This window comes from Heterodontus francisci, chromosome 9 (genome assembly GCF_036365525.1).
Source record: "Heterodontus francisci isolate sHetFra1 chromosome 9, sHetFra1.hap1, whole genome shotgun sequence".
NCBI classification, from domain to species: Eukaryota; Metazoa; Chordata; class Chondrichthyes; order Heterodontiformes; family Heterodontidae; genus Heterodontus; species Heterodontus francisci.
In genome coordinates this window covers 86,893,467-86,917,017 of record NC_090379.1, presented here as the reverse complement: position 1 = coordinate 86,917,017, position 23,551 = coordinate 86,893,467, and the positions used below count along the sequence as shown (strand labels likewise).

The 23,551-nt window shown below is 46.0% G+C and overlaps 1 protein-coding gene across 3 annotated transcripts in view; it reads left to right on the top strand.

Annotated features, from left to right (window-relative positions):
- The window catches only part of fsip1 (fibrous sheath interacting protein 1), a 607,920-nt gene that overhangs the window by 337,670 nt on the left and 246,699 nt on the right, over positions 1 to 23,551 (top strand). The gene's annotated exons all lie outside the window — the stretch shown is intronic.

Here is a 23,551-nt window from a genome sequence, read left to right as displayed (position 1 = left end):
GGCAGACCAAAGGGCGTCTTTCACCGAATTGATAGTCCTCCAGCAGCAGTTGATGTTTGTCTCGGTGTGCGTCCCTGGGAACAGCCCGTAGAGCACAGACTCCTGTGTTACAGAGCTGCTTGGGATGAACCTTGACAAAAACCACTGCATCTCTTTCCACACCTGCTTTGCAAAGGCACATTCCAGGAGGAGGTGGGCGACCGTCTCTTCCCCACCACAGCCAACGCGGGGGCACTGTGCGGAGGGGGCGAGACTTCGGGTGTGCATGAAGGATCTGACGGGGAGGGCCCTTCTCACCACCAGCCAAGCTACGTCTTGGTGCTTGTTTGAAAGTTCTGGTGATGAGGCATTCCGCCAAATGACTTTGACGGTCTGCTCGGGGAACCATCCGACAGGATCCACCGTTTCCTTTTCCCGTAGGGCCTTGAGGACATTCCGTGCAGACCACTGCCTGATGGACCGGTGGTCAAAGGTGTTTTCCCGCAGAAACTGCTCCACGAAGGATAGGTGGTACGGCGCCGCCCAACTGCATGGTGCGTTCCGCGGCAATGTGACCAGGCCCATCCTTCGCAACACCGGGGACAGATAGAACCTCAGCACGTAGTGACACTTGGAGTTTGTGTACTGGGGATCTACACACAGCTTGATGCAGCCGCACACGAAGGTGGTCATCAGGATGAGGGCCACGTTGGGTACATTTTTCCCGCCCATGTCCAGAGATTTGAACATCGTGTCCCTCCGGACCCGGTCCATTTTAGATCCCCAGACGAAGCGGAAAATGGCTCGGGTGACTGCCACGGCGCAGGAGTGGGGTATGGGCCAGACCTGCGCCACGTAGAGCAACAACGTGAGCGCCTCGCACCTGATGACCAGGTTCTTACCCACAATGGAGAGAGATCGCTGCCCCCACATGCCCAACTTTTGTCGTACCTTGGCTACTCGCTCCTCCCATGTTTTGGTGCACGCCCCGGCACTTCCGAACCATATCAGCAGCACCTTCAGGTAATCTGACCTGACGGTGAAGGGGACAAAGGATCGGTCAGCCCAGTTCCCAAAGAACATGGCCTCGCTCTTGCCGTGGTTAACTTTGGCTCCCGAGGCCAGTTCGAACTGGTCGCAGATGCTCATCAGTCTGCGCACGGACAGCGGATCCGAGCAGAAGACGGCGACGTCATCCATGTACAGGGAGGTTTTGACCTGAGTGCCTCTGCTGCCTGGGATTGTCACCCCTCTTATGCTCGCATCCTTCCTAATAGACTCAGCAAAGGGTTCAATACAGCAAACAAACAAGACCGGGGACAGAGGACAGCCCTGTCTGACTCCAGATTTGATCGGGAAACTTTCAGATTCCCACCCGTTGATTGACACTGCGCTACTGATGTTTGTGTAGAGCAGTTGGATCCAATTGCAGATTCCCTCCCCAAACCCCATTTTGGAAAGCACGTCCATCATGTAGGTGTGCGATATCCTGTCAAAAGCCTTCTCCTGGTCCAGGCTGATGAGGCAGGTGTCCACCCTCCTGTCCCGTACGTAGGCGATCGTATCCCTGAGTAGCGCGAGACTATCAGAGATCTTCCTGCCGGGTACAGTACAGGTCTGATCGGGGTGAATCACCAACTCCAGAGCAGACTTGACTCGACTGGCTATGACTTTGGACAGAATCTTGTAATCAACATTAAGCAGTGAGATGGGCCGCCAATTTCTGATTTCTGCCCTCTCCCCCTTCTGCTTGTAAATGAGGGTGATGATGCCTTTTGTCATGGTCTCTGACATGCTGCCGGCCAGGAGCATACTCTCGTATACTTCCAGCAGGTCCGGGCCGACCCAGTCCCACAGGGCCGAGTACAACTCGACCGGTAAGCCGTCGCTCCCGGGGGTTTTACTCGTCTCGAAAGACTCGACGGCCTTTGTCAGCTCGTCCAGAGTTAGCGGCTTGTCCAGTCTCTCCCTCCTGCTGTCATCTAGGACCTCTGTGATAGATGACAGAGAGGACTGGGAGGCTCTGCTGTCTGTGGGCTTCGCGTCATACAACCCAGCATAAAAGGATTTGCTGATCCTTAGTATGTCGGACTGCGAAGACGTTACCGAGCCATCTTCTTCCTTCAGGCTGCTGATAACAGAGCTCGCTCTGTGTACCTTTTGGAAGAAGTAACGCGAGCACGTCTCATCCTGCTCGATGGAGCGGACTCTGGACCGGAAGATGATCTTGGAGGCCTCCTTGGCAAAGAGCGAGGCCTGCTGGCTCTTCACCTCTTGGAGGTCCTCCTTGACCTCGACCCCCATTGACTGCAACCAGAGTAGATTTTGCTTAATTTTCTGGAGTCGGGACAGTTCCCTCTGTCTCTCTCTCGCCTTCTGAACACCTTTGTGGATGAAGAACCTCTTGATGTTCTCCTTAATTGCTTCCCACCAGTGAACTGGAGACTCAAAGAGGGGTTTCACGGTCCTCCAACCTTTGTAATCCCTTTTGAGTTCCTCAACGTTCTCTGGGGTCAGCAGTGTCGCATTGAGCTTCCACGTCCCTCTGCCAACCCGCTGGTCGTCCTGTAAGTGACAGTCGGCCAGTAAGAGGCAGTGGTCGGAGAAGAACACCGGCTTGACGTCGGTGGATCCGACCGTGACAGCACGGGACACAAACAGGAAGTCAATCCTGGAACGGGCAGACCAGTCCGATCTTGACCATGTGTATCTGCGCTGCGCTCCGTCTGCAGGTTTGCTGAAGACGTCGTGCAGTTTGGCATCCTTAACTGTTTCTACTAGGAATCTGGACGTAGCGTCCAGTTTGCTGTCGTCACTGCCGGATCGTCCAGCCGCATCGATGATGCAGTTGAAGTCACCGCCTAGGATGACCGGCCTGGACGTCGCCAGCAGCAGTGGGAGCTGCTGGAAGACGGTCAGCCGCTCGCTGCGTTGTACCGGGGCATACACGTTGATCAACCGGAGCGGAGCGTTGTTGTACATCACGTCTGCTACGAGGAGGCGGCCGCCCACCACCTCCTTAACTTCGGAGATGGTGAAGTTACCTCCCCGCAGCAGAATACCCAGGCCGGAGGAACGGCAGTCATTACCCCCCGACCAGATCGATGGCCCGTGGGACCACCATCGCGACCACTGCCTGTAGGTGCTGAGGTGTGGTATTCCACACTCCTGCAGAAACAGTAGGTCAGCTTTGACCTTGGCAAGGTAATCCAAGGTTGAAACACATCGCGTAGTAGATTTAATGCTACGCACATTAATGGAAGCAATTCTTACACCCATTTTTTACTAAAAATTAGTTGTTGCTTCCCATACCATTTGTCCTCGCTAGTCCCAGTCCTTCCCCTTCGGGATGTTCCTGCATACCCATCGTATGCGCAAGCAGTTTCACGTTGGTTGGGCTCAGAAACCCCTCCTGATTTTTCATGCAGGGTTTGTGCCGCTCGGGTGACATCGGGGGGGTCTTGTAGGCAGAGAGGATTGGGTTGTCCTCAGCTGCTTCCATCTGTTCCTCCTCGAAAACATCACAGCTCCCGGTCTCCCGGAGCTCAGGTGCGCCAGACGTGTCTTTGCTCCCGGTGTCGCAGAGCTGAGATGCGTTGGCCACTTCGTTACGTGTGGGGCATTGGGGTTGGGGCACGCTGGGCCCATCACAGCTTCCAGTGCCCGGGGGCTGGGATGCTTTATCATCCATCTCGGAGTTCTGCCGCCTCTTTTGAAGGGGCTGTCGTTCCAGCATTTCCCCGTCCAGTGAAGCGATGCAGATATGCCAAAGATATTTATAGAACAAGCAGAGTGCTCTTAATGTTGTACTTTATTGGCCTACCAATACTTCCAAGAATCCACATGCCTTTCAGTGACCACTCCCATGACCTTTTTCAACTGCATATTCATGGATGGATAGATACCCTTGAGCCATAGTCCCATTTGTGTAATGCAACATTTTTCTCCATTAGGTAACGTCTTCCCCTTATGACCCTATTCACTCGACTTATAAGCTATTTCTTTTACAGCTCTTGCATACATTAATACAGCTATCAACATTGGCTCAGTGGAAGCACTCTCGCTTCAGTCAGAAGGTTGTGCATTCAAGACACTTGAGTACATAATCTTGACTGTTCAGTGCAGTACTGAGGGGATGTTGCACTGTCAGAGGTGCCGTCTTTCAAGTGAGATGGTAAACTGAGAACCCGAGCTGGATTGTGTGTCGGAGGCGGGCCTCCCGGTGCTGGGCTGAAAAGGTGGGGGAACCCTGCCTCTGCATTTTTACAGCGCTCCAGAGTGAACCACCAGTCTTTTTCAATTAAAGACTCATGAGCCAGGATCCCGCCTCCATGAGATGCCGACCAATCAGGACCAGCAGCTTAGCAGTATTGGCAACATCAGTGGGAGCGGTGGCCACTGCCGGTACAGCAGAGGCATTGGACCCAGGCCCAGCACTGGAACCACAGACAAGAGGTAGGTGAGGCGGGATCACCAGGGTCAGTCCAACAGCCCCTGGCGAGGGGAGATGGGGTTGGTCGTGAAGTCCAGAGGGAAGGTGGCGTCCTGGGGGCTAACGTTGTCCCCAATGGGGGTCCTCCATGGGCCACAAATTACCCATGGAGGAGTGCCTCACCCCACCCCCTCAAGCCCGCAGGGGGTCACCTCATGTTGTAAGGCAGGATCCCCGAGTGGTGGAGGCTGCCCTGTTGCTGGTAAGATCCCAGCGGTCTCAGGACCAGACCCTTAATTGGCCATTTCTAGGCCATGGTCTTGATTGGCCTCTGGGCAGGGAGGCCGTTTTCGGCCTATCCCGCCTCCGGGAAGATCGCTTGGCGATGGGGAGGCAACGGGCCCTCTGCCCTGCCGCCCTCCCTCAAGCCGTTGTGATACTCCGTGCCCCAACCCCCCTGCCTCAGGGGAGCCCATAAAATCCCAGCCCCATCTGCTCTCTCGCATGGATGTAAATAATTCCACGGTGCTCTTGGAGAATGCCAAGGGAGTTTTCTGAGTTTCCTGGGCAATATTTATCTCTCAACCAACATATCTAAAAACAGATTATATGAACATCTATCACATTGCTGTTTGTGGGACCTTGCTGTTTGTAAATTGGCTGCCACATTTTCTAGATTGTAACAGTGAATACTGTTCAAAAGTACTTAATCGGTTGTCAAGTGCTTTACGACATCCTATGGTCATGAAGGTGCTTTATAAATGCAAATTCTTTCCTTTTATTCTCATTGCATCTGTGAATTTATTGAAAGTTCTATTTATACCTATTTAAGATCATTAGTAAATGTAATGGTTCAGTAAAAGATCCTTGCACAATGCACAGATTAGCTCAGTTCACCAGACCCCAATATGAACTCTTCCAGTTGCATTAATTCCACTCTTCTCTGCCTCATTACTGATCTTACTTTTTACATGAATCGTTGTATTTTTTGTATAATATTTATTGAGCCTCTTTGCTTCTTTTAAATCGCTTTTGATCTCTTTTTGCTTTTTGTTTCATGGTCTGCTGCTATTTTTTGTTATCTGTTACTTGCATTCTTTTCATTTCTTGAGCTCTCATTGAGGCACTGCTTTGTGTATTAAGTTATTGGTTTCAGTGAACCAAACAAGCAGGGTAATAAAGGCAACTATTGCCTTACTTTGCACACAATAATTTTAATATTGGCTATACTTACCAAAATATGCTCCTATATTCTGTCTTATTACTACTTCACATCTTACCTGTATACTGTAAAGAAGTGTGCCAATCCATAGAATCTATGACTTGGAGCATTCTACAATATAATAGCAAATTGGAATCATTTTGGATTTTAAATTCCAGTTGAGCATTGCAAAAACCAAAAATGTCAGAAAAATAGGAAAATAAATCTGTATATTCTGATAGACAAAATAGCCCGTGAATTTTGTTCAGTTTGCTGTTAAGTGTACTTATCAGAAAATTTGTGTGAATTCAATGGGTCACTGTTAACTACTTTACTGTGAATGAATGTTAGGTCAGAAGAGCCAATCAGAAAGTGATAGATAAATGTAGAGTGCTTCAAAATCTCCATAGCCTCGCTGCAGTGTCCCCCAGCTCTCCAACCTGGTCTCCACCCTCTGCTGCACTCAATTTAGCTTACTTTGTGTCCTCCTCCTCTTCCAGAACTTCCAGCCACTATAACCCTGTACATTGGAATTCTCTAAACCAGGTGTGTCCAACCTTTTCATGTGAGAAGCCACATTACAAATTTTGTTGGTGAGCAAATTTCAGAAGGATCAAGGCATTAGAAATTTATTTTAATATTAATCAAAACAACAAAAAATGTGCATTTTTGTCAACAAGCTTTAACCAAAAGGACTAATTTATTAATTTACTATGTTGAACACTGATTTAGTGAGATACCTGGCGTTGTTTTTCATTGCACAAGTAGACTGTCTGCCTGCACACTTGATGTAGTGATGCAGAGCATTCCAGATAGAAGTCCATAGGTCAGGAGTGATTGTGATCGATCTCTCTCTCTCTCCTCTCTGTGTCTGTCTCTCTCTCTCCCCCTGTCTGTCTGTTTCTCTCTCTCTCCCCCCCCCACCATCTGTGTCTCCCTCTCTCTCTTTGCCTCTGTGTTTCCCTCTCCCCATCTCATTCCTCCCACCGGGCCTGGGCTGCAAACCTCAGGCTCGCCTTTGTACTGTGTTCCTTTGTGTTTGATACAATATAAATGAAATGCGTGGAGTCCAGTCAGCTGAAGATTTCAAACAGATGTATTACAGCTAAATATACAGTACAGAGCAAACTATTTACAGAACCATACACTGGGTATTACAGTTGCAGAGTGATGCTGGCTCTGAGTCACATGACTACATCCTGGTACTTGAATCATTAGCATACTAAGATCTTAAAGGGACATCACTCTTAAAGGGACATCACTCTTAAAGGCAATAAAACAACATCCCCCTTCTTTCCAAAGATAAGTCTTGTATGCTAAAAGTAAAACACACAAAATTAGATAACATCAAAATCATTTACACAGGTATAGAGATTATGAATGTTACACGTGCAGAAGCTTAATAGTCCACATATTGCTTCAGTGGTTTGACAACTCCAGATCTGATTATGGTATAACCTTCTGGGGATGTCATCCTTGGTTGTTTTTGGCTTGCAGGCATGTTGTCAATGTGTTGGTTGTTGTCCCGTCACACCCTCATCATCGGAGTGCGTTCTTTCAAGTCTGCTGTGCGCAGTTGGTGTATTGCACACTTCTCTTAGTTGGCTATGGTTCCTTCTCAACACAGCTCCACTAGATGTTGTAATTTCGTAAGGCCTAGGCTCATTGCAAATTTTGGATACCTCTGCGGGTAGCCATGTTCTCATTGTGGGGAGTATGACTCTGACCTTTTGTCCTATGTGTAGCTGAGGTAGTTCCGCCCGTGTGTCGGTCATGCACCATTTTCATTCTCTCCTGTTTTTCAGGCGTCTCGGAAAATTTGGACAGATAGTGGCTTGGTAGAGTCGTCCACGCTTATCTGCCAAACATGATCTCTGCTGGTGACGATAGGGCCCATATCCATAGGTGTAGCTTTGAAGTGGAGCATGGCAACACGAAAATCTTGTTTTGTTGTCCTGCACTTTAGGATAAGTGGCTTGACTGTGTAAAACATTCGCTCGGCAAGGCCGTTAGATCTAGGGTAATGTGGTGAGGACCTCACATAGTTTACGTCCCATTTGGCACACATTTCCCTGAAAGGTTTGCCTGTATACTGTGGCCCATTGTCTGAAATGATTTCTTCAGGTGCACCAAATAGACTGAATATGGCACTCAATGGGCTGTATTTTGCCAGCAAACCCCCCCCCCCCCCACCACCCCCCCCCACACTCCCAGACGTCGGGGATCATGGTAGGGGTGGCCTGGAAAATACCTCCAGGAAGGCCTGCCATGGACCTCAACACTGGGAAGGCCCCGTCCACATTACCATCAGCAGCGAGGCCTCGTGGCAATACCACCCCCCGCCCTCCCACACTGGTCAGCGATGGGAGCCTAATTAAAATATGTTAATTTATTTAAATAAAGAAATAAATATTTACCTTGTTGCAACGGCCGTTCCGTTGCTGGAATTCCCGCGCCTTCGGATCTCCTTTCAGAGATCCGAGGCGGAACACTGTTTGGGAGGGGGGAGCACCTACATTTTCAGGGTGGAAGTGGGGGAAGCACGGGGAAAACCAAAAGCGATTGGTGGAGGGGATGTTGGGAAGTGGGTGAAGGTTAAATGTTTCAAACTTTGGGGGTGGGGGGGTCGGGATCGTGAGATTTTTGGGGGGAGAGTGCAATTAATGAATTGATTAGTCATTGGGGGGGGGGTGGTGGGAGAGGGGATTGAAACTTTGAATAAATTTTTAACTTTAATTTTCTCTCCCCACAACTTTAAAAATTGAAATGATTCAGAAGCGCCTGAAGCCTTTAAAAAATGGCGCCAGCGCCTGCACAGTGGCGCCAGATGCTGTTGCCAGGGATGAAGTCCCCACCCCTCTGCGTCATTGGGGGTGGGCCAATGGCCCCAGCCATGTAAATGAGCCGCTGCGCCAAATATCGTAGCGGCTTTGCAGAGCACTTCTCTCTCATGTGCCGGCTGTTTATGATGGTGGCGAGCTGGAAAAATTCCGCCCAATGTGGCTGTGATGACCGCACTTGAAGTGTTTTTTACCTGTCTGACAAATGGAAATTTGGAGAAATAATCAGTGACTAAGATAAAGTTGGCTCCATTAATGGAAAACAAGTCAGTGGCAATTTGGGACCTGGGGACTGTTGGAATCTCATGTGGGTGTAGAGGTTCATTATGTTGTTGTGGCTGGTAGCTCTGGCATGCCTGGCACATCCTCAATAACCTTTCAATGTCACTGTTGATCCCTGGCCAATAGACAGTGTCTCGTGCCAGTCATCTGTTTGCTCTATGCCCATATGGCCTTGGTGAAGTTGTGACAAGATGTCCTGTCAGAGATCTTTGGGCAGAATCACCTGTTTTCCCTTGAAGGTGATGCCTTTTGAGATATCGAGTTCACCTTTGTAAGGCCAAAAGCATCTGAGGGTTTCTGGCACCTCTTTTACCGTGTCACGTGAACCTTCTATGATGACTCTCCACAGTGCCTTCGGTTGTGGGTCATTTGCTGTTTCTGATTGTAGTTGGTTACGGTTGTGCTCACCAAATTGCAATAAATCAGTTTTGAGTACATCTTCCACCTCGATGTCCATGCTGTCGACTTGTAGATCCAGTGGAACTTCTTCATTCTTGATCAGTTTGGCAATCTGCTCAGATTATCCGAGGTGACCATTTTGGTACCTGGTTTGTAGCAGACAGCGAAGTTGTACCCTTGTTGTTTCACTAAGAGCCGCTGTAGTCGAGGTGGTTCACTTGTCAATGGTTTACGCCAGATCATTCCAGTGGTTTGTGCTCAGTTTCCACCGTGAACGGCTTAACGAACAGGTAGGTGTGGAACCTTGTGATCCCAAACACCAGAGCAAGTGTTTCACACTCTGTTTGAGTAATTGGACTGTGCTGAGGATAAACATTTGGACCCGAATGCAATTGGTTTGCCGTCCTGTAGGATGCACGCTCCTAGCCCTTTCTGTGAGGTGTCGACTTCCAGGATTGTCTTTGTGCTTGGGTCATAGTACTGCAGGGTACAGCTTTCTGCTGACAATGCTTGTTTGAGATACTCAAGCACATGCTGATGGTCCTCCTGCCAAACAAATGGTACGTCTTTCTTTAGGAGCTCTCTCAGCGATGATGCGTTGTCAAAAAAAAATTGGAATGTATGGTGCCAAAAAGTTGAAAGATGCAAAACATCTCTGGAGGTCTTCCTTGTCTTGTGGGGTTATTCATATGCCTTACATCTTCGACTTTGCCTGGGTCAGGACGGATTCTGCGCCTTGAATAGATGGATCCAAAAAAATGGATTTGACTCGCATTCACCTGGCACTTCTTGGTGTTAAAAACGAACCCTTTGCGACGAGCTACTGCAACAGTGAATGGAGATTTCGATCATGTTCTCCTTTGGTTTTGCCTTTTACTGCTTACGACCTGGTGAAAAAGGTGCCTAGGGGTCCCTCTCAGCCTTCACCTAGTCTTGCCGTAACAGGGTTTAATTTTAAACACACCATGTTTTTAATTCCCCCTTGGTGAATCCTTGTTCACCGCTTTCTAATTATAAGACTAGCACAAACAGGTTTTCTTAGGTTTAGAGAAGAAAAGTTTAAATTTATTAAACTTGAACTTAAACTCTAATTTGTTTGATGCCTACGGATACACGTTCGTCCACGCTAGCATGCATATGCGATACACACATGCAAATAAAGACAGGAAAGAGCAGAAGAAAAATAAAGTGGAAAAGTTTGAGGCAATATCTGAAGGGTTTTGTTACGGTTCTTCGAACTCAGTAGAGTCCTTGATTGTAGGTAGATCTTGCTTTTCGTTGGGGCTCAGTATTCTTCTTAGGCCTTGTTTGCTATAGGAGAGTTTTCTCTCTTGGGGTTCATGTGTCTTCAGTGGATTCAGAAGCTTGTGAGAAAGAGATAGGAGCAAACAGGAGAAATCGTCTCAGTTCAGGAGCAAACCCTCTTTCTGAGTTCAAACTCTCCATGGCTAGTTCAAAAGACTGGAACAGACAGTTAGTCATGTGACCAGGTAGTCTAACCAGTCCTGGCCCCTGTGGTTGCATCACCCCAGCAGGCCCTGGAATGTGCTTGCCCAGCCCCTTCATGGGTTGAATGTGTCAGGGAATGGTCCTTTGTCCTTCCAAGTACTGTCTGTTAATATGCAAATATCTTTTCCAGCCACGGCTGATCTGTTTAACAAGTCATTTCCTCGCTCCAGTAACAGTTTAAAATCAATGTTCATGGCAAAATTAATGTGCCTCATTCTTGGCAGGTGGGGGCCTAGCATGACACTGCAACGTCATTATCAATCCTTATGCAGCCAGGCACGTTTTCTAGAATTCTGTCCATATGCTGCTGAAACAGATTTTGACTGACAGACAAGCTGAAGGGTAGCAGTATCTTCCAAATGGTGTCCTGAGGGCGGTGACTTCTTGAGATTGCTTTGCTAGGTGTACTGACCAATATCCATGTTCAGCATCCAACTTGGAGAAGAATTTGGTTCCTGTGAACTTGGGATTCAATTCCTCTAATGTCGGGATCTTGTGGGGACATCCCTTTAGGGAGAGGGTTAGACACTTCAGATCTAGACATACCCTGATTGCTCCATCCTTCTTCAGTACACATGTGATTGAGCTGTACCAGTCTGTGTGATAATGCACACGACGGATGATGCCTTTGCATTCCATGTCACCGAACTTGCACTTAAGCTTTTCTTGTATGTGCACGCTACACTTTCTAGGGAGGGGGTCGATTGACGGAATTGCATCCTCTCTAAGGTGCAGTATGGCTTCGCCTTTGAAATCTCCTATGGCCTCGAACCTGTCTGGCTACATTTGTTGTAGGTCGTGGACTGACTCAAAGCGGTTACCCTTGGTCTCTTCTGTTGTAATAGGTACCTAGGTGACCTTGTGGTTGGTTACAATGTTGAGGTCCTTACACACTGGTATTCTTGCCACTGCTGGTCCACTCGTGTCTACAAGGTAGAATGTTTGTAGTTTCCATGTTGACTTCCTGTAGCTGCATTGCTTTGTTAGTGTGGCACTGAAAGCAATGGGTGACCCATTGTATGCAGATAACTTGGCAATTGTCTGTTGTATCATTGATTTCCAACGACTCTGGTACATATCTTTGAGGATTCGGAAATGGTAGGATATTTGCACTAGCGCCGGTGTCAATCTTGACCATGAGTGTATATTTGCCAGCTTTCTTTGAGAACATGATGTTAATAGTGGCAAAAGTTTCCAGTTGTTTGACTGCATCAACGTAATGTGCCAGGTTCACAATGTGGAATGCTTGTTTGTCTTCTGGCTGAGAATTGCTCCTCATTGAGTTTTGTCTCAAGTCTGTTTCACTGTGGACTTTGTGTATCAACTTGCGTTTATGCAGGTCTCTGGCACTCTCCTTGCTGCTGTGCCCTGTTGCTGTGCCGGTCTTCTGTTTGTCTGTGTCCTGCTGCGGCTTCTGGCCACATCTTTGGAGCCAGATCTCTTGCAAAGGTGGGCCCAGTGTCCTTTGGCTTGGCACACCTTGCACAGGTCATGAAATGCAGGGCAATTTCACATTGAGTGGGACAGACTGCACTTAACTCACAGCTTGCTTGCTATTTTCGGCCTGTAGGACATCAATTCCAGGCAGTGAATCCTAAAATTCACTTGTGGAATCCAGTTGTTTGAGACCTCTAACAGGTTTATTACAGCTAAATATTATACAGTACCGAGCAAACTGTTTACAGGACCTTACTCTTCAGCAGAACTGGACTGCACGCATCTCATTTCTGTTGCATCAGACAACATAAAAGAACACATTATATGGTGGCAGCTGTGGAAAGAAGACAAAGTCTGAGGTTGAAGACCACGGGTAGAACAGCTCTGGAAAAAGACCAATTCTACAGCCACTGGAGAGAAAGTTTTTTAAAAATGGCTCAAACAGTAAAAAAAGAACTTACCTCAAGCTGTAGAAGACAGAGCACTGAACTACAGGCTGCAAGTAAATCGGGTGAGTCGAGGGGCTGAATGGCCTACTCCTGATCCTACTTGTGTTCTTGTGCCATTGTGCGGACAGTCGAGGGATGCTGCTTTAAAAAAAAAGCTTTGAAGTCCTTCAAAAGATCTTTTTTTTCAAAAGCTCCATGTAATAAAATGGGGAAGACCTGACTCCTTTTCCTGGCTTCATGAATGGAAGCTGTTATTCACATTTGAGTAGTTTAATTTTTTTTAACTTTGGCTGCGTGGATGTAGGCTCTGCAGTGACCTGGGTTTTCCTGCATTTTTTCTAACGGATGCATCCTGTTATGTTGCATCAGACAATATTATGTTATTTTATGTTGTCTGATGCAAAATAAATGAGATGCATGAAGTCCAGTTATGCTGAAGATCTCTAACAGGTTTATTACAGCTAAACTATTATACAGTACAGAGCTAACTATTTGCAGAACCTGCCTCAAAGCGTTACAGTTGCAGAGTGACTCTGGCTCTGAGACACATGACTGTGTCCTGGTACTTGGCTCATTAGCATGCTAAGATCTTAAAGGGGCATCACTCTTAAAGGCAATCATACAACAACCTTCACTTTAATCAGTATGTTGATGGTTCCTCAGGCTGACCGCAACTACTGTCTCCGTCGTGATCTGCTCTGCTTATTAACCTCTGGGGTCGCGCCACCAGGCCACAGCCAATCACCACGCAGGGCAAGTAGTGCTCTCTGGGTGTTGTCGTCTCAGATTATGATTTTGTCCATAGGGACCGGGGAGCAGGGGGACTACATTTCCCAGCAGGGGCAGTTGATTGTAATAGAAATCTTTGGCGGGCTGGAAAAAATTTCACATCCATGAAACTGAAAGCAAACGGCCGAGGGAAAAAAACACGCAACAAGGAGGAGGAACGGTCGAGTACAGTTTTCATCCCCAACCCAGATGGAAAACTTCAGCGGGCCGTATGTTGGACAACCCTGCTCTAAACTTCTTTACTGCACTGATATTTTTCTGCCCACTTCCAACAGCTTCCTTAAATATTATCTCTTGGCTTTGTTTTCAGACACCTCCTTCCTAGTCACCCCTCCCACAGAACACATTTTGTTTACATTGAAGGCACGGTATAAATGTAAATTGCTATTGCTTGACCTGATTTTAAACCACAAGAAACTGATCACCTGAATTTCTGATTTTTTGAGTGCACACTCAACCCTGCAAATCCCTTCACATATATCTCCCCTTCATTCCTTGAGACACACCCATCCTGTTTGTGTAACCCCAGCATTGGCATCCCTTGTAGCCCACAGGCATCCTCAGACCTGTTTGCTGTAATCTCCCCAAACTTGCCTCCAAGCTGTTTTGCCGTGCTGGGTTTAGTCTTAAAACATGTCATTGTCTGGATCCCTTTTCTACTCCAATCCAAAACCTCAATCACCTAACAGTTTTGTCGTCTTATTATTCCTGATCAGCATACTTTATGACTGTACCGTTTAATTCAAGCTTCCCTTTGTGTCTCATGATCCACATTAGCTATTTTTCATTTATCCATATCCACACCTTCTACCTACTAGAAATTTCTTAAAGGGCATGAGTCTAACTTAATTTGCTTGAGTTAAAGCCTCTTTTTCTTGGCTGTTAGGATCCTTTCTGCAATTAGTTTGAACAGTACCAACCAGTTCTATGTCAGAAAGGGTGGACAGCATAAAACTACCTTCAGTCTGTTATGTAATTAGCAATCTTGGAGAGACTGTAATGATGAATAGTGTGGGAAATTAAATTAATTCATACAATAGTGGATGTTCTTTTGAGTTTGGGTCTAAGGTACATTCATTCAGCAGTAAAGATACTAGGATATATTATCCTCAATAGTGCTTCCATACCCCAATGATGTGTATGTCAGCAGCACATTTCAGGAATGTACAGGAAATTGTGGAAGTTTTATTTCCTAATTCCCAATATCTGTTCCCAATGTGTGAAGCTTTGCACCAAGACTGTTGCATCTGAACTTTTATGCAATATTTTAAGTATGCTCCTTATGCAACTTACATGTCGACTACCAGTTTTTTTAAGATGACACCAGCATTTATTTCAGCCCATGTCTCAGCTAATCAGCATATCAGAGGAAAAATCTACTTTTTCACTGGAATTGAAGGCTGTCAGTATGAACTTACTCAGTTGGAAGGCAGGACTAAAAGTTGTTTGAACCAATGAATGAGGCGTTATTTTATCCAACTGTTGTTGCAAGCAAGTTTGAGACAAATGAGTTTGAAGATGGGTTGATGTTTTCCAAGAGATACAGTTACAATGTGCACTTGCAAGCATAACATTGGCTACACTTCAAAAGTACTCCAGTTCACTGGTGGGAAGCGATTAAGGAGAACATCAAGAGGTTCTTCATCCACAAAGGTGTTCAGAAGGCGAGAGAGAGACAGAGGGAACTGTCCCGACTCCAGAAAATTATGCAAAATCTACTCCGGTTGCAGTCAATGGGGGTCGAGGTCAAGGAGGACCTCCAAGAGGTGAAGAGCCAGCAGGCCTCGCTCTTTGCCAAGGAGGCCTCCAAGATCATCTTCCGGTCCAGAGTCCGCTCCGTCGAGCAGGATGAGACGTGCTCGCGTTACTTCTTCCAAAAGGTACACAGAGCGAGCTCTGTTATCAGCAGCCTGAAGGAAGAAGATGGCTCGGTAACGTCTTCGCAGTCCGACATACTAAGGATCAGCAAATCCTTTTATGCTGGGCTGTATGACGCGAAGCCCACAGACAGCAGAGCCTCCCAGTCCTTCCTGTCATCTATCACAGAGGTCCTAGATGACAGCAGGAGGGAGAGACTGGACAAGCCGCTAACTCTGGACGAGCTGACAAAGGCCGTCGAGTCTTTCGAGACGAGTAAAACCCCCGGGAGCGACGGCTTACCGGTCGAGTTGTACTCGGCCCTGTGGGACTGGGTCGGCCCGGACCTGCTGGAAGTATACGAGAGTATGCTCCTGGCCGGCAGCATGTCAGAATCCATGAGAAAAGGCATCATCACCCTCATTTACAAGCAGAAGGGGGAGAGGGCAGAAATCAGAAATTGGCGGCCCATCTCACTGCTTAATGTTGATTACAAGATTCTGTCCAAAGTCATAGCCAGTCGAGTCAAGTCTGCTCTGGAGTTGGTGATTCACCCCGATCAGACCTGTACTGTACCCGGCAGGAAGATCTCTGATAGTCTCGCGCTACTCAGGGATACGATCGCCTACGTACGGGACAGGAGGGTGGACACCTGCCTCATCAGCCTGGACCAGGAGAAGGCTTTTGACAGGATATCGCACACCTACATGATGGACGTGCTTTCCAAAATGGGGTTTGGGGAGGGAATCTGCAATTGGATCCAACTGCTCTACACAAACATCAGTAGCGCAGTCTCAATCAACAGGTGGGAATCGGAAAGTTTCCCGATCAAATCTGGAGTCAGACAGGGCTGTCCTCTGTCCCCGGTCTTGTTTGTTTGCTGTATTGAACCCTTTGCTGAGTCTATTAGGAAGGATGCGAGCATAAGAGGGGTGACAATCCCAGGCAGCGGAGGCACTCGGGTCAAAACCTCCCTGTACATGGATGACGTCGCCGTCTTCTGCTCGGATCCGCTGTCCGTGCGCAGACTGATGAGCATCTGCGACCAGTTCGAACTGGCCTCGGGAGCCAAAGTTAACCACGGCAAGAGCGAGGCCATGTTCTTTGGGAACTGGGCTGACCGATCCTTTGTCCCCTTCACCGTCAGGTCAGATTACCTGAAGGTGCTGGGGATATGGTTCGGAAGTGCCGGGGCGTGCACCAAAACATGGGAGGAGCGAGTAGCCAAGGTACGACAAAAGTTGGGCATGTGGGGGCAGCGATCTCTCTCCATTGTGGGTAAGAACCTGGTCATCAGGTGCGAGGCGCTCACGTTGTTGCTCTACGTGGCGCAGGTCTGGCCCATACCCCACTCCTGCGCCGTGGCAGTCACCCGAGCCATTTTCCGCTTCGTCTGGGGATCTAAAATGGACCGGGTCCGGAGGGACACGATGTTCAAATCTCTGGACAAGGGCGGGAAAAATGTACCCAACGTGGCCCTCATCCTGATGACCACCTTCGTGTGCGGCTGCATCAAGCTGTGTGTAGATCCCCAGTACGCAAACTCCAAGTGTCACTACGTGCTGAGGTTCTATCTGTCCCCGGTGTTGCGAAGGATGGGCCTGGTCACATTGCCGCGGAACGCTGCATACAGTTGGGCCGTGCCGTACCACCTATCCTTCGTGGAGCAGTTTCTGCGGGAAAACACCTTTGACCACCGGTCCATCAGGCAGTGGTCTGCACGGAATGTCCTCAAGGCCCTACGGGAAAAGGAAACGGTGGATCCTGTCGGATGGTTCCCCGAGCAGACCGTCAAAGTCATTTGGCGGAATGCCTCATCACCGGAACTTTCAAACAAGCACCAAGACGTAGCTTGGCTGGTGGTGAGAAGGGCCCTCCCCGTCAGATCCTTCATGCACACCCGAAGTCTCGCCCCCTCCGCACAGTGCCCCCGCGTTGGCTGTGGTGGGGAAGAGACGGTCGCACACCTCCTCCTGGAATGTGCCTTTGCAAAGCAGGTGTGGAAAGAGATGCAGTGGTTTTTGTCAAGGTTCATCCCAAGCAGCTCTGTAACACAGGAGTCTGTGCTCTCCGGGCTGTTCCCAGGGACGCACACCGAGACAAACATCAACTGCTGCTGGAGGACTATCAATTCGGTGAAAGGCACCCTTTGGTCTGCCCGAAACGTGCTGGTCTTCCAGCGCAAAGAGTTGTCCACCACCGAATGTTGCAGACTGGCACATTCCAAGGTCCAGGACTACGTGCTGAGGGACGCACTAAAGCTTGGGGCAGCCGCAGCAAAGGCTCAATGGGGAAAGAGCACAGTGTAAGGTTCCCCCACCAAGCTTGACTGAGGGGCTGGATCCATGGGAAACCCCTCGAACTGTATCGTTAATATTCTCAATTGCTGTAAATGTAAAACTGTAATTGACATGACAATTGTGAAACAGAAGGGTTGGGAAGAAACTCATGACAGTATTGAAGGAAACTGATCTCCCTTGCAATGTTTGTATTTTTTGGTGCTGTTTGGAAACTGTTTGGCAATGTAATTTTTACAGATTTTTATGAATAAAGTATATTTTGAAAATAAAAAAAAACTTCATTGGCTGTAAAGCACTTTGAGGTGTCCGGTGTTCATGAAAAGTGGTATATAAATGCAAGTCTTTCAAGTCTTTCTTTCATATCTCCCCAAAGAAGTTACATATAATGAGCTTCCACCAAGAAATTTTCTGGGGCATGTTTGGCTGTTTCTTATTTGGCGATTTGATTTCTTCAGAATTACTTGCAGCCATTTTTTGAAATAAGGAGGATGTTCCTTGGTGTGAATGCATTAACTGGTTTTAATTTAGCAGTCCTGTCATCCCACTCTTAGAATTGTCATGGATTGTAACTGAAACAGGGAGTGGAATTGGAGTGACAATAGCCTGAATTTGTTGCCACTGACCTCAAAACAAGCTGCCCACAAAGATGTAGTGACATCTGTAGCATGGTTTTCCCCTTTCCTGATGGCATTTTAAATATGGCACCAACTCATGGGGATGGGCTGAATTTTAATAGCCCGCCACATCGAGGGGGCCCAAAGAAATTCCTCCAGGAAAGGCCCGCCACGACTCCCGACACCGAGGACGCTCCGTCGCATTTTACTGGCGGCGGCAAGGCCTTGGTGCCACGCCCCTTGACATACAGTGGTGGGGCCTTCATTTTAATATTAAAATTAATTGAAACATATGCAAATAAACTTATCTTGTCCTGGTGGCTGTACCACGCTCATATTCTAGCCGTTCGGAGTTTCAAGGCATGGCATTGGTGGGGAGGGGGGAGAAGTGAAATTATCAGGGCCTGGGAGCGGTGGGGGTGCAGGGTTAAACACTTTGTATTGGCTGAGGGGATGGTGGGAATGGGTTGAAGGGCAAAGGTAACGAGGTTGGTGGGGGGAGGGCAAGTTCGGGTTGGGAATAAAGTTAATTTTGGTTCCATAAGCCCAAAAACAAGCATTGGGGGTGGGGGGGGGGGTGGGGAGGGGAGAGGGTGGGAAAGAGCCTCCAGATTTTACTTAATTTTTTGAAGACAATATAAAATAATGTTACTTTAAAAATTCAAATTTCTTCTAAAGGCTTGAAGCCTTTGAAAAATGGCCCCAGCTCCTGCGCAGTGGCATTGGATGCCATTGCTGGGGACGGAGTGGCTGCCGCCCCCTCCATTTAAATGAGTCCTCGCGTGAAATATCGCGGGGGCTCAGCGGCGGCCGCTCCACGAGGGCGAACTGCCGACTTCAAAACACGCCGCCGCAATTTGCGGTGCGCTAGTAAATTTCAGGCCGATGTCTTGGTGTGCAGCAGTAGTGATGTTAACAAGCAAGCAAGCAAGTCAGTATGTAGCCAATCACATGGAAGTATTTACACACGGGAAGCAAAGAAGTTAAAAACATTTAATGTCCTGCACTTATAAACTTGCAGAAAATAAATTAAATTATATAATTGGATTAAGATGGAAGCTAAAATAAAGATAAACTTTTTTTAAAAATATGTGGAATTTTTTTTATCATTATGGAGAAATTTGCCATTGCACAAATATAAATTTAGCTTTACAGGGCCAGTGAAGCCGTTTCGCAGTAATTATAAATGTAGTATGCATTCAACAAGGTGTAACTTTTTCAAGGGTTTTTACAGTGGAAATAATAGTGTAAGAGTGGAAGTTCTCATCAATTCAATTGATTTCCATTGATTGCAGTCTGGGGGTGCCTTAACAGCATACCTTTTGGAGAAAAGGCGAATCACTGACAGCAGCGTCTAGATTTCTGTGGTTAACTGCGCCTGTGTGGACTCCAGAAGTTGCTGTCAATTTCCCTGGAGTAATGACGGAAAAAGTTGACAGTTTTGAGTTTCACTTTTTAAAAAATACAGATTTCCATATTTATGGTTTTACCCAGTGTGCTGTTAGCCTGTTTGCCTTCTGAGTTGTAGTGTCTGATTATCTTTAGTAAGTTCGAAAGCTGTTTTCAGTTTGTTTGCACATGCATGGTGGAGGTCCCTTTGTTAATGTGCAGAAACTGAAAGAGAGTCTGCACCATCTGTGTAAGCGCACAGGGAAATGTGATGGGTGAGGTTAATACTGATAATTCCTAGACTCTAGATATGTTGTGATACAGACTGTAAAACAACAAAATATTTTGCATAAATTACTTTATTTTGTTGCACATTGTGGCATTTAAAACCACTTTCTGTTACATTCTTGAATAACATGAGGATTTTTGTATTCTAGTTTCCATGTAACTTTATGATTTTGGTGATTTTATTCCTATTATCACTGTTTTGAGTAAAAACTCTGTCTTATATACCCCTAGAAGTAGGATTAAATGAGCTGTCACAGCTTCTGGTAAATGATTGGCTGAATAGGGTTAAATATGCAAGATGTAAATAACCTCACAAAGAGGTAGATTTTCTAAGTGTAAAAGTAAATGCAGTGGAAAGTAGTTTGCTTAGTATAAGGATGTAAAGGGTTAATGCCAAAGACAGTGAGAGCAACTGTAAGAGTGATGATATAGTTACATGAGGTTAGGCTGGAGAGAAGGGAGAGCAACATTAAGTTTGCTAGTTGAGGAGGCTTGAAGAGAGTGTATATAGTATTATGTAAATAAATAAACAGTTCTTGGTTGACCTTATCCTGAGTCTGAGACTTTCCCAGAACGTCTCTGTTACGCTACTAAATACAACAACACACTACATTTTGTTTGAGGTGTGAATCAAGGCTCAGGCCATGTGAAGGTGAAAGAGTAAAGAAAACAAAAAAATGGAATTATGAGGATTATCTAAAAGATACGAAATATTTGCAGCACAAATTAATACCATCATGCCACTCATAAGAATACAAACAGGCTATAATGAGGACCTTGGGAGAGAGAGAGACTGGGAAATGAGGAGTTAAGACTTGCACTGCTAATAAGGCTGACATGCTTGAAAGTTGAGGTGGTAGGCAAAATGAGTAATTTCAGCATGAAGTGAGTAAGTTTTTTCCTTCTTTGGATTCTTGACTCTGCCGCCCTTTTGTTCCTCGTTAACATTCAACTTGGATCATTTATCTGCAACACGTCGGTTGGGACAAAAAGAAAGCACTTCAGAAAATTTTCAACAAGAACTCAGTATAGGAGTTGTGAAATAGTATTTAATTTCTTTTAATTGCGAGTAGCATTCACAACTTAACCACTAAATCCTATTTGATTATCTGCAGAAAAGACAGTTGATTCTGTATTGAAAGGAAGAGCATAATTATTTCAAAAGCAAAATACTGCGGATGCTAGAAATCTGAAGTAAAAACAGAAAACGTTGGAAATACTCAGTGGGTCTGCATAATACTCGGTTGGGCTCAGAACTGGAGGCTTTACCGAGGAATATGCAAAGTAATATGTAATAGGACACAGTGGTTCCTGTTAGGAAGGGACAGTTGTAAGAAATTGTCCGTGAAAGGCAGGTTGAAATAGAAATGTGTGGCATGCAGAGTTTCACTTTATTGGGCCACAACGGTAGACCTGCCTTTGCACATTTAGGTTTTTAATTTTTTTGCATGGCCAGTTGCTGAATGTGTGAACTGATTACACGCAGGGATGGAAACAGGGCATCTGGGACCTGTTATGTAGCTCCTTGACCAAGCAGATTGAAGGATTGTGAAATAAACAGTACATGGGCTGAAAGGAAGAGTAGAATCGAGTGGGTGAATTCAATGTCAAATCAGGTACAGAAAGAAATAAAAAGAGGGCAAGAAATATTGGATTAAGAGAAAGGGAAAAAAGACAGGAAGGAAAACTAAAGAAAGTTTGCATTTTAAATTTGACATTTTTAAAACCTCCAACAACAATTACTACCTGAAGGACTGAGATTCCACACTTGTAATAGTTCATTTTCAGTGCCAGAGGTTGATTGGCAGTATTTAGCACTTGTCATGTCATTAAAAAGTTGCTTAGACTTGAAATGAGAACTTTTTGAGCTGAGTTCAGTTCATAACGATTGTGAAAATAAGCAACTTCACGCGACTCAATGCATTTTAGCAGTAAGCCAAACAGTGAGTTGCTGTTTTTGCATTGCTAACGGTGGAGCAATGCAAGACATACAGAAAAGTTTGGATATTCGTGTTTAACCATGCATCTACCCCTCTTCTGAAGTAGCTGTACAACTCACACACAAATAGCACAGAGTGCCATTAGCCTAACCATTACTTTGACAGCAAAGTCTGGCCCATTATCTTTGGAGGTAAGTGGCTATGTTTAGGACTTTTTAATCAGGAAAAGAAATAGATGGTTAGATTTTACATGTTTTCTGGAGGGAGTGTGGCCTAAGGCCTGCTCGGGTCTGCAAATGAGACCCGACCCAAGCCCGACAGAACCCCATCCAACCCCGAGCCCGACCCGGCCTGAATCCTTCCACTTTTTCCCGCGCCCGACCCAACTTTCGTTTTTCACTTTGTTCCTTACCTGCACAAGCTTAAAATAACTATAACAAAACCACCTTTAAAGTCCAAAAAGTAAATTAACATTAAAGTCACTTGCCCGACCTGACCCGACCCGGAAGTGCGACCCGATCCGAACCCGACACATGTCGTCGGGTTCGGGTCGGGTAGCAGGCCTTTAGTGTGGCCCTGATGTGCTGAATGGTTTTCATTTGTTTCTTATATTCTTACATTGAGATCAGGTCAGGCAACAACTTAGTTCCCTTTAGCTGGATTTGTACCACACTCTTTTAGAAAGCTTGCGTTTGTTTGAACTTAGGTTTCAGTTTTGGCTCAGTGGTAACACTTCTGTTTTTAAGTCAGGAGATCATGGGTTCAAGTCCTGCTCCAGATACTTGAGCACATAATGCAGTCTGACACTTCAGTGCAGTAATGAGGTGCACTGCTGGAAGTGTTCTCCTGGACAATATTTATTTCTCAACCAACATCACTTTTAAAAAAAAGCAGACTATCTGGTCATAGTCTCATTGCTGTCTATGGGAGCATGTAATGTGCAAGTTGGCTGCTGCACTTCCTACATTATAACACTTCATTGGTTGTAAAGCGCTTCAGGACATCCTGAAGTCATTTACTTTTATTCTCATCTGTGAATTTAATTAAACTTCTATTAATAAATGTAATGATCCAGTAAAAGATCCCAAACAAAGCACAGATTATCTTTTTTTTTTCTGATCAACAAAATTTAAACTTTGCCACCTGTCAGTTCTCATTTCTGACTTAAAACACAGGAAGTGCTGGAAATACTCAGCTGTCTGGCAGCATGTGTGGAGAGAGAAAAAGAGAGTTAAACATTAACTCTCTTTTTCTCTCTCCACAGATGCTGCCAGATCTGCTGAGTATTTCCAGCACTTTCTGTTTTTACTTCAGATTTCCAGAATCCGCAGTATTTTACTCTTATTTCTGACTTCCTCAGTTGATAAATTTGTTGAAGATAAAGAAGTATTTTTTCAGTCACCTATAGAGATAACTAACTTTTATTTATTTTTAAGAGTTTGCCTGGGATGCTTGCAAGAAATGTAGTTTTATAACATCTTCTATACAAAAAAATGTAGCCGCCTGGTTTAATGAAAGGGGTGAGATAAAATTAGTGAGCATTTAGAAGTGCATGATTTAATCAAGACCAACCAGCACAAATTTGTTAAAAACAAGTCATGCTTGATAAATTTGAGGTTTTTTTTGAAGAAATGGCTTGCTGGTTAGATAAAAGAAATGCAACAAATATATAGTAAATGGACTTTCAGAAGGTATTTAATAAAGTGTCTCACAAGAAACTTGTTAGAAAAATTCAGACCAATGGTATAAGAAGAAATATAATAATATGGACAGAAAGTTGGTTGTCTGGCAGGAAACTGGGCTCAATGCTGGGTAGTGGTCGACAGCGATTGTTATTCTTATGGTA